This window comes from Oncorhynchus clarkii, chromosome 29, assembly GCF_045791955.1.
Source record: "Oncorhynchus clarkii lewisi isolate Uvic-CL-2024 chromosome 29, UVic_Ocla_1.0, whole genome shotgun sequence".
In the NCBI taxonomy this organism is placed as follows: Eukaryota; Metazoa; Chordata; class Actinopteri; order Salmoniformes; family Salmonidae; genus Oncorhynchus; species Oncorhynchus clarkii.
In genome coordinates this window covers 35,141,854-35,153,199 of record NC_092175.1, presented here as the reverse complement: position 1 = coordinate 35,153,199, position 11,346 = coordinate 35,141,854, and the positions used below count along the sequence as shown (strand labels likewise).

The window sequence follows — 11,346 nt, the reverse complement described above, 5'->3', positions numbered from 1 at the left end:
TGGAGAGGAACAGGGGATGAGCCGTATGGAGAGGAACAGGGGATGAGCTGTATGGAGAGGCACAGGGGATGAGCCGTATGGAGAGGAACAGGGGATGAGCTGTATGGAGAGGAACAGGGGATGAGCTGTATGGTACAGAACAGGGGATGTGACGTATGGAGAGGAACAGGGGATGAGCCGTATGGGACAGAACAGGGGATGAGCCGTATTTGACAGAACAGGGGATGAGCCGTATGGAAAGGACCAGGGGATGAGCCATATGGAGAGGAACAGGGGATGAGCCGTGTGGAGATGAACAGGGGATGAGCGTTATGGGACAGAACAGGGGATGAGCCGTATGGAGAGGAACAGGGGTTGAGCCGTATGGAGAGGAACAGGGGACTGAGCCGTATGGAGAGGAACAGGGGATGAGCCGTATGTAGAGGAAAAGGGGATGAGCCGTATGGAGAGGTACAGGGGATGAGCATTATGGGACAGAACAGGGGATGAGCCGTATGGGACAGAACAGGGGATGAGCCGTATTGGACAGAACAGGGGATGAGCCATATGGAGAGGAACAGGGGATGATCCATATGGAGAGGAACAGAGGATGAGCCGTATGGAGAGGAACAGGGGATGAGCCGTATGGGACAGAACAGGGGTTGAGCCGTATGGGACAGAACAGGGGATGAGCCGTATTGGACAGAACAGGGGATGATCCATATGGAGAGGAACAGGGGATGAGCCGTATGGAGAGGAACAGGGGATGAGCCATATGGAGAGGAACAGAGGATGAGCCGTATGAAGAGGAACAGGGGATGAGACGTATGGAGAGGAACAGGGGATGAGCCATATGGAGAGGAACAGGGGATGAGACGTATGGAGAGGAACAGGGGATGAACCGTATGGAGAGGAACAGGGGATGAGCCGTATTGAGAGGAACAGGGGATGAGCCGTGTGGAGACGAACAGGGGATGAGCGTTATGGGACAGAACAGGGGATGAGCCGTATGGAGAGGAACAGGGGATGAGCCATATTGGACAGAACAGGGGATGAGCCATATGGAGAGGAACAGAGGATGAGCCGTATGGAGAGGAACAGGGGATGAGACGTATGGAGAGGAACAGGGGATGAGCCATATGGAGAGGAACAGGGGATGAGACGTATGGAGAGGAACAGGGGATGAACCGTATGGAGAGGAACAGGGGATGAGCCGTATTGAGAGGAACAGGGGATGAGCCGTGTGGGACAGAACAGGGGATGAGCCGTATGGTAGAGAACAGGGGATGAGCCGTATGGAGAGGAACAGGGGATGAGCATTATGGGACTGAACAGGGATGAGCCGTATGGAGAGGAACAGGGGATGAGATGTATGGAGAGGAACAGGGGATGAGCGTTATGGGACAGAACAGGGATGAGCCGTATGGAGAGGAACAGGGGATGAGCCGTATGGAGAGGAACAGGGGATGAGCTGTATGGAGAGGCACAGGGGATGAGCCGTATGGAGAGGAACAGGGGATGAGCTGTATGGAGAGGAACGGGGGATGAGCCGTGTGGAGAGGAACAGGGGATGAGCCATATGGGACAGAACAGGGGACGAGCCGTATTTGACAGAACAGGGGATGAGCCGTATGGGACAGAACAGGGGATGAGCCGTATCGCACAGAACAGGGGATGAGCCGTATGGAGAGGAACAGGGGATGAGCATTAGGGGACAGAACAGGGATGAGCCGTATGGAGAGGAACAGGGGATGAGATGTATGGAGAGGAACAGGGGATGAGCCATATGGAGAGGAACAGGGGATGAGCTGAATGGAGAGGAACAGGGGATGAGCGTTATTGGACAGAACAGGGATGAGCCGTATGGAGAGGAACAGGGGATGAGCTGTATGGAGAGGAACAGGGGATGAGCCGTATGGAGAGGAACAGGGGATGAGCTGTATGGAGAAGCACAGGGGATGAGCCGTATGGAGAGGAACAGGGGATGAGCTGTATGGAGAGGAACAGGGGATGAGCTGTATGGTACAGAACAGGGGATGTGACGTATGGAGAGGAACAGGGGATGAGCCGTATGGGACAGAACAGGGGATGAGCCGTATTTGACAGAACAGGGGATGAGCCGTATGGAAAGGACCAGGGGATGAGCCATATGGAGAGGAACAGGGGATGAGCCGTGTGGAGATGAACAGGGGATGAGCGTTATGGGACAGAACAGGGGATGAGCCGTATGGAGAGGAACAGGGGTTGAGCCGTATGGAGAGGAACAGGGGACTGAGCCGTATGGAGAGGAACAGGGGATGAGCCGTATGTAGAGGAAAAGGGGATGAGCCGTATGGAGAGGAACAGGGGATGAGCATTATGGGACAGAACAGGGGATGAGCCGTATGGGACAGAACAGGGGATGAGCCGTATTGGACAGAACAGGGGATGAGCCATATGGAGAGGAACAGGGGATGATCCATATGGAGAGGAACAGAGGATGAGCCGTATGGAGAGGAACAGGGGATGAGCCGTATGGGACAGAACAGGGGTTGAGCCGTATGGGACAGAACAGGGGATGAGCCGTATTGGACAGAACAGGGGATGATCCATATGGAGAGGAACAGGGGATGAGCCGTATGGAGAGGAACAGAGGATGAGCCATATGGAGAGGAACAGAGGATGAGCCGTATGAAGAGGAACAGGGGATGAGACGTATGGAGAGGAACAGGGGATGAGCCATATGGAGAGGAACAGGGGATGAGACGTATGGAGAGGAACAGGGGATGAACCGTATGGAGAGGAACAGGGGATGAGCCGTATTGAGAGGAACAGGGGATGAGCCGTGTGGAGACGAACAGGGGATGAGCGTTATGGGACAGAACAGGGGATGAGCCGTATGGAGAGGAACAGGGGATGAGCCATATGGAGAGGAACAGGTGATGAGGAACAGGGGATGAGCCATATGGAGAGGAACAGGGGATGAGCCGTATGGAGAGGAACAGGGGATGAGCCTTATGGAGAGGAACAGGGGATGAGCCGTATGGAGAGGAACAGGGGATGAGCCGTATGGGACAGAACAGGGGATGAGCCGTATTGAGAGGAACAGGGGATGAGCCATATGGAGAGGAACAGGTGATGAGCCATATGGAGAGGAACAGGGGATGAGCCATATGGAGAGGAACAGGGGATGAGCCGTATGGAGAGGAACAGGGGATGAGCCATATGGAGAGGAACAGGGGATGAGCCGTATGGAGAGGAACAGGGGATGAGCCGTATGGGACAGAACAGGGGATGAGCCATATGGAGAGGACAGGGGATGAGCCGTATGGAGAGGAACAGGGGATGAGCCATATGGAGAGGAACAGGTGATGAGCCATATGGAGAGGAACAGGGGATGAGCCGTATGGGACAGAACAGGGGATGAGCCGTATTTGACAGAATAGGGGATGAGCCGTATTGAAAGGAACAGGGGATGAGCCATATGGAGAGGAACAGGGGATGAGCCGTGTGGAGAGGAACAGGGGATGAGCCATATGGGACAGAACAGGGGACGAGCCGTATTTGACAGAACAGGGGATGAGCCGTATGGGACAGAACAGGGGATGAGCCGTATCGCACAGAACAGGGGATGAGCCGTATGGAGAGGAACAGGGGATGAGCATTATGGGACAGAACAGGGATGAGCCGTATGGAGAGGAACAGGGGATGAGATGTATGGAGAGGAACAGGGGATGAGCCATATGGAGAGGAACAGGGGATGAGCTGAATGGAGAGGAACAGGGGATGAGCGTTATTGGACAGAACAGGGATGAGCCGTATGGAGAGGAACAGGGGATGAGCTGTATGGAGAGGAACAGGGGATGAGCCGTATGGAGAGGAACAGGGGATGAGCTGTATGGAGAGGAACAGGGGATGAGCTGTATGGTACAGAACAGGGGATGTGACGTATGGAGAGGAACAGGGGATGAGCCGTATGGGACAGAACAGGGGATGAGCCGTATTTGACAGAACAGGGGATGAGCCGTATGGAAAGGACCAGGGGATGAGCCATATGGAGAGGAACAGGGGATGAGCCGTGTGGAGATGAACAGGGGATGAGCGTTATGGGACAGAACAGGGGATGAGCCGTATGGAGAGGAACAGGGGTTGAGCCGTATGGAGAGGAACAGGGGACTGAGCCGTATGGAGAGGAACAGGGGATGAGCCGTATGTAGAGGAAAAGGGGATGAGCCGTATGGAGAGGAACAGGGGATGAGCATTATGGGACAGAACAGGGGATGAGCCGTATGGGACAGAACAGGGGATGAGCCGTATTGGACAGAACAGGGGATGAGCCATATGGAGAGGAACAGGGGATGATCCATATGGAGAGGAACAGAGGATGAGCCGTATGGAGAGGAACAGGGGATGAGCCGTATGGGACAGAACAGGGGTTGAGCCGTATGGGACAGAACAGGGGATGAGCCGTATTGGACAGAACAGGGGATGATCCATATGGAGAGGAACAGGGGATGAGCCGTATGGAGAGGAACAGGGGATGAGCCATATGGAGAGGAACAGAGGATGAGCCGTATGGAGAGGAACAGGGGATGAGACGTATGGAGAGGAACAGGGGATGAGCCATATGGAGAGGAACAGGGGATGAGACGTATGGAGAGGAACAGGGGATGAACCGTATGGAGAGGAACAGGGGATGAGCCGTATTGAGAGGAACAGGGGATGAGCCGTGTGGAGACGAACAGGGGATGAGCGTTATGGGACAGAACAGGGGATGAGCCGTATGGAGAGGAACAGGGGATGAGCCATATGGAGAGGAACAGGTGATGAGGAACAGGGGATGAGCCATATGGAGAGGAACAGGGGATGAGCCGTATGGAGAGGAACAGGGGATGTTCCTTATGGAGAGGATCAGGGGATGAGCCGTATGGAGAGGAACAGGGGATGAGCCGTATGGGACAGAACAGGGGATGAGCCGTATGGAGAGGAACAGGGGATGAGCCATATGGAGAGGAACAGGTGATGAGCCATATGGAGAGGAACAGGGGATGAGCCATATGGAGAGGAACAGGGGATGAGCCGTATGGAGAGGAACAGGGGATGAGCCATATGGAGAGGAACAGGGGATGAGCCGTATGGAGAGGAACAGGGGATGAGCCGTATGGGACAGAACAGGGGATGAGCCATATGGAGAGGACAGGGGATGAGCCGTATGGAGAGGAACATTGGATGCTGCTGGTCAGAATTCAACGGCAGAACTGACCGGACTGTGACGAGAACCGCTCTGGATATCTGCCTGTGAAATGAGAAGATGGATGAAAGAGAGGAAAGGGGAGGGAGAACATTAGAAAAACAGAAGCTTCAATATTAGATTGTTACTGCACTGTTTTCCTTTCTTCTCTGTTCTCTGTTGTGGTAGATTTTGGCTGTGAGACAGTCCAGTCTAGGCCATGCTACAACAGAACAGTGGCTGGGTTGGTTCTGGCCAGCCGGGCCTGTCATTCTGCGCTGCTGTCTTTAAGAGCATTAGTCGTGCTCTAATTGGGGTCAGTGGTGTAAATGTCAAGGTCTCCATTGACGCAGGCAGGCAGGCAGGCAGGCAGGCAGGCAGGCAGGCAGGCAGGCACGGTGTGGTGGGCAGAGCAGAACCCAGTCACCTGCAGCCGGGTCTATGGAGTGTGTCTGGGATAATCAGCCCTTTCACCATGACGCCACTGAAACTGTCCCACAACATAAAGAAAAGATCCCTCTTATCTGCACTGAGACCCTCCTCCCAAGGTGACTCCAAGGAGAAATGTCACCACTATGTAGGCTATGCACTGTTCTCACTAAATGAAGCCTGAAACAGTGAGTGAGAGCAGTATCAATGACTATGAAGGGAAGGTGATGAGGAGGAGGACTGGGTGAGTAGAGGCTGTCCTCTCTGAGCCCCTAGTTCTCTCTGCACCCCCAGTCCTCTCTGCACCCCCAGTCCTCTCTGCACCCCCAGACCTCTCTGTGCCCCCAGTCCTCTCTGCACCCCCAGACCTCTCTGCACCCCCAGTCCTCTCTGCACCCCCAGTCCTCTCTGCACCCCCAGACCTCTCTGCACCCCCAGTCCTCTCTGCACCCCCAGTCCTCTCTGCGCCCCCAGTCCTCTCTGAGCCCCCCAGTCCACTCTGCGCCCCCAGTCCTCTCTGCACCCCCAGTCCTCTCCGCACACCCAGTCCTCTCTGAGCCCCCAGTCCTCTCTGTGCCCCCAGTCCTCTCTGCACCCCCAGTCCTCTCTGCACCCCCAGACCTCTCTGCACCCCCAGACCTCTCTGCACCCCCAGTCCTCTCTGCACCCCCAGACCTCTCTGCACCCCCAGACCTCTCTTAGTAGCAGCAGCAGCAGTGTGACCTTCCTGCCTTGCTCGTCTCAGACAGAGGGGAAACGGTGGGGAATCTCTCTGCTTGTTATGTCAAGAGTTATAAATGTGCTTTATAGGGCTCATTATCCAAACTAATGGGCTAGGGGTGACATCCTTGAAATGGACTTTCACAATAAAGGAGAAGGCAAGCTGCACTCCAAAACGCCCTCTCCCACCCCACTCCAAACCACACCCCTCCGAATAATCCACGCCTCGGAGAGATTGACTGCAGGATGGACAGTTTATGTAATTGAAGACGTATTTACTAGGAGAGGGCTTGGCAGTGGGAACTGGCAGTTCAAATCAATCCTAAACCAATGGAGTGAGATATGGGATATAGGAGACGGGATCGCTGGTTTTTAAACAAAAATACTGCACTCTCTGGAAAGTACCTTCACAAGCGGTATATAATAGCAATAAGGCCTGAGGGGGTGTGGTATATGGCCAATATACCACTGCTTTCAGACAATCAGCATTCAGGGCTCGAACTACCTAGTTTATATAGAAGAAGTAGAAATGATGGGTCGATAATGTGAATGGATGTGCTTCAGCACTAATCTATATCCTCTGTCATCTATACACCTGTAGACATAACCTGGGAATAAACCTCAAACTATCCACTAATCTATATCCTCTGTCATCTATACACCTGTAGACATAACCTGGGAATAAACCTCAAACTATCCACTAATCTATATCCTCTGTCATCTATACACCTGTAGACATAACCTGGGAATAAACCTCAAACTATCCACTAATCTATATCCTCTGTCATCTACACACCTGTAGACATAACCTGGGAATGAACCTCAAACTATCCACTAATCTATATCCTCTGTCATCTACACACCTGTAGACATAACCTGGGAATAAACCTCAAACTATCCACTAATCTATATCCTCTGTCATCTTTACACCTGTAGACATAACCTGGGAATGAACCTCAAACTATCCACTAATCTATATCCTCTGTCATCTATACACCTGTAGACATAACCTGGGAATAAACCTCAAACTATCCACTAATCTATATCCTCTGTCATCTACACACCTGTAGACATAACCTGGGAATGAACCTCAAACTATCCACTAATCTATATCCTCTGTCATCTATACACCTGTAGACATAACCTGGGAATGAACCTCAAACTATCCACTAATCTATATCCTCTGTCATCTACACACCTGTAGACATAACCTGGGAATAAACCTCAAACTATCCACTAATCTATATCCTCTGTCATCTACACACCTGTAGACATAACCTGGGAATTAACCTCAAACTATCCACTAATCTATATCCTCTGTCATCTATACACCTGTAGACATAACCTGGGAATAAACCTCAAACCTAACACTAATGGTAGCTCTAATGATTACTGTCCCCCTACCCAGAAGGCCACAGCCGGGCAGGCTTTATTTATCATAATTATAAAGTGTTCATAAACATGCAGATCCTATCCATAGCAATCAGGGTCACATCCTTGTACACAGCCTTGTACACAGCCTTGTACACAGCCTTGTACACAACCTTGTACACAGCCTTGTACACAGCCTTGTACACAGCCATGCATAGTTCTGACTTTGATCTCAACCGGAAGGAAGTCTTTACAGTGGCAGAGCAGTGAACCAAACTAACTCCACCCATGACCTACATTACAGTCACAAATAGTCAAGTTGTCCCTCTGTTGTTTATTTATTTAAAACATCTACTCAGTTCCAATTGAGATGGCTATGATAAATACCGTCCCACTGGGCACAACACGTCATTTCAATGTGGACAATTGGGTAATATTTGGTAGATTTGTTGATCAATGAGATTCCAACCTATTTTCACCCACTCAAAATACAGACCAAAAAAAGGTTGTTGAATTGCCAATGTTATTACTATGCTTTCAACCATCTAAAAGCACAACAACATTCAAATGGGAATACAATGTCAGATATTTTGTTTATTTATTTAACAACTTAATGTGTTATCACTGTGCTTCATCTAATAGCACAACCAAATGTCCTGGATTGTAGTTGAGATTACATTAAAGTACATGGTGCAAGTGATCAATGCTGTTTGAGACTCGGTGCAGATTATTACAGCAATTGTGAAGATTTCCATAGACCCTCTGAACATACATGCTTTCTATAATTACATAAGAAGACATTTACTGTTACAGTAACTGTGAACAGGGATGTGTTACTCATGTTACGGTTGAATAGATACTGTTACATTAGTTTGTCAGATAGCCTTAACATTAGGCTATTTACTGTTTCACAAAAGTAATATTGAATTGTGTTTGGTTGACAACACTACTAGATATCAATTTATTTATTTATTTTTGTCTTTAAATTTTTTTAAATATTTTTTTGTATATATATGACACATCAATACAGGGACATTCCTGTGAATAGAATGGAAAATGAAATAATAGAACAGCAGGTGAACCCCCCCCCCCCCATTTAAAGGAGAAGTATCTACTGCTGAGATAGTTCCGTCTGAGCCACTGGCTTAATCCCATTCTTTAACCTTTTGAGTGAGATAGAGATGTTAATCCAACCTATCATTTGTTAATTTGTAGACAAGTTAATAGACTATTTGTCGTATTGCAAAAGTAATATTGAATTTTGTTTGGTTGTTAACGCAACCAAATATCAACATTTGAAGGAGATGTTTCTTCTGCTTGTATAGTTCCATCTGCACCACTGACGCTGGCTTTAATTCCAGTTTGTCTACAAATTAATAATTTATATGTTGGATTCACGTTAAATAATAGGACTAAGTCAAATCAAACTTTAAATGCACTATACATTCAGTTTCATTTGATTTAATCCTATTCTTTAACTTTGATTTTTGGTTGAGATGTAGACGTGAATCCAACATATTTATTATTGACTTGTAGATGCCATTTAGAAATCAACTGAACCTTGAAACCCCAGGCCTACAGTATATGTACTGTCTAGTTTTAGTTGAATCCTGGGCTGGATTTAAACAATAGCTGTTGATGACTTCCCAAATGCTATATAGGCCTAAAAACCATAATTGATTATATACTGTATGATTGATAACATATGGTTACATTTAACCTACCCTTTCGAATCAAATCAAATCAAATCAAATCAAATTTATTTATATTGCCCTTCGTACATCAGCTGATATCTCAAAGTGCTGTACAGAAACCCAGCCTAAAACCCCACACAGCAAGCAATGCAGGTGTAGAAGCACGGTGGCTAGGAAAAACTCCCTAGAAAGGCCAAAACCTAGGAAGAAACCTAGAGAGGAACCAGGCTATGTGGGGTGGCCAGTCCTCTTCTGGCTGTGCCGGGTGGAGATTATGACAAAACATGGTCAAGATGTTCAAATGTTCATAAATGACCAGCATGGTCGAATAATAATAAGGCAGAACAGTTGAAACTGGAGCAGCAGCACAGTCAGGTGGACTGGGGACAGCAAGGAGTCATCATGTCAGGTATTCCTGGGGCATGGTCCTAGGGCTCAGGTCCTCCGAGAGAGAGAAAGAAAAAGAGAATTAGAGAGAGCATATGTGGGATGGCCAGTCCTCTTCTGGCTGTGCCGGGTGGAGATTATAACAGAACATGGCCAAGATGTTCAAATGTTCATAAATGACCAGCATGGTCGAATAACATTAAGGCAGAACAGTTGAAACTGGAGCAGCAGCACAGCCAGGTGGACTGGGAACAGCAAGGAGTCATCATGTCAGGTAGTCCTGGGGCATGGTCCTAGGGCTCAGGTCCTCCGAGAGAGAGAGAAAGAGAGAAGGAGAGAATTAGAGAACGCACACCTAGATTCACACAGGACACCGAATAGGACAGGAGAAGTACTCCAGATATGACAAACTGACCCTAGCCCCCCGACACATGAACTACTACTGCAGCATAAATACTGGAGGCTGAGACAGGAGGGGTCAGGAGACACTGTGGCCCACTCCGAGGACACCCCCGGACAGGGCCAAACAGGAAGGATATAACCCCACCCACTTTGCCAAAGCACAGCCCCCACACCACTAGAGGGATATCTTCAACCACCAAGTTACCATCCTGAGACAAGGCTGAGTATAGCCCACAAAGACCTCCGCCACGGCACAACCCAAGGGGGGGGGGGGGGGGGGGGCGCCAACCCAGACAGGATGACCACATCAGTGGAATGACTTCTTTAGCAACAGTGATTCTATATTGTGAAGATTCCTCAACAATCATTCTCACGATAGCACATTGGTTATATATTCAGTGATAGATATTAAAGCGAGGCTTGGATAAAACCCTGGATAGGACTGCTGTAGATAGATCACTGGAGTTTAGATTACTGGAGGTGCTGCGAAGCCTATAGTTTTTTCTTATTGTGAATATTACGTTGAAGATCTGACGTTGATTCAAAGTACAAATTCAACGTAATTTATACAAGGTTGTCTGTTGAAAATTGGTTACCATGATGACATAATCCTATGGTTAGAAATGATTACTTTTTTCAAATCCAATGTATTTTCCACGTCATCAAACTTTGATTTAACCCGTTTGTACCCAGTGGAATTAGACTATGATCCGTGCATTAACACCAAGGGATAGATAGTGACAGGAGAAGTCAGAGAGAGGAGGGACTGTCAGAGTGAAAAGTCTGGACAGTTGAGTCTGGACAGTTGAGTCAGGACAGACAGAGAGAGGCAGACAGAGAGAGAAAGGCAGACAGACAGACACAGAGAGAGACTGAGAGATACAGACAGAGAGATACAGACAGAGAGAGACAAAGAGAGACAGAGATACAGAGAGACACAGGCAGAGACATAGGGAGAAAGACAGGCAGAGACAGTCAGAGACAGAGAGAGAGACAGAGAGAGAGACACAGAGAGAGAGAGAGAGAGAGAGAGAGAGAGAGAGAGAGAGAGAGAGAGAGGCAGAGACAGAGAGAGACAGGCAGAGACAGGCAGAGACAGAGAGAGAAAGACAGGCAGAGACAGGCAGAGGCAGGCAGAGACAGTGAGAGACAGTC

General features: G+C 49.1%; 1 pseudogene; it reads right to left on the bottom strand.

Moving 5' to 3' along the window:
- Positions 1-9,842: 9,842 nt before the first annotated feature.
- LOC139388213 (rab proteins geranylgeranyltransferase component A 1-like) overlaps positions 9,843-11,346 on the bottom strand; it is a 44,019-nt pseudogene continuing 42,515 nt past the window's right edge.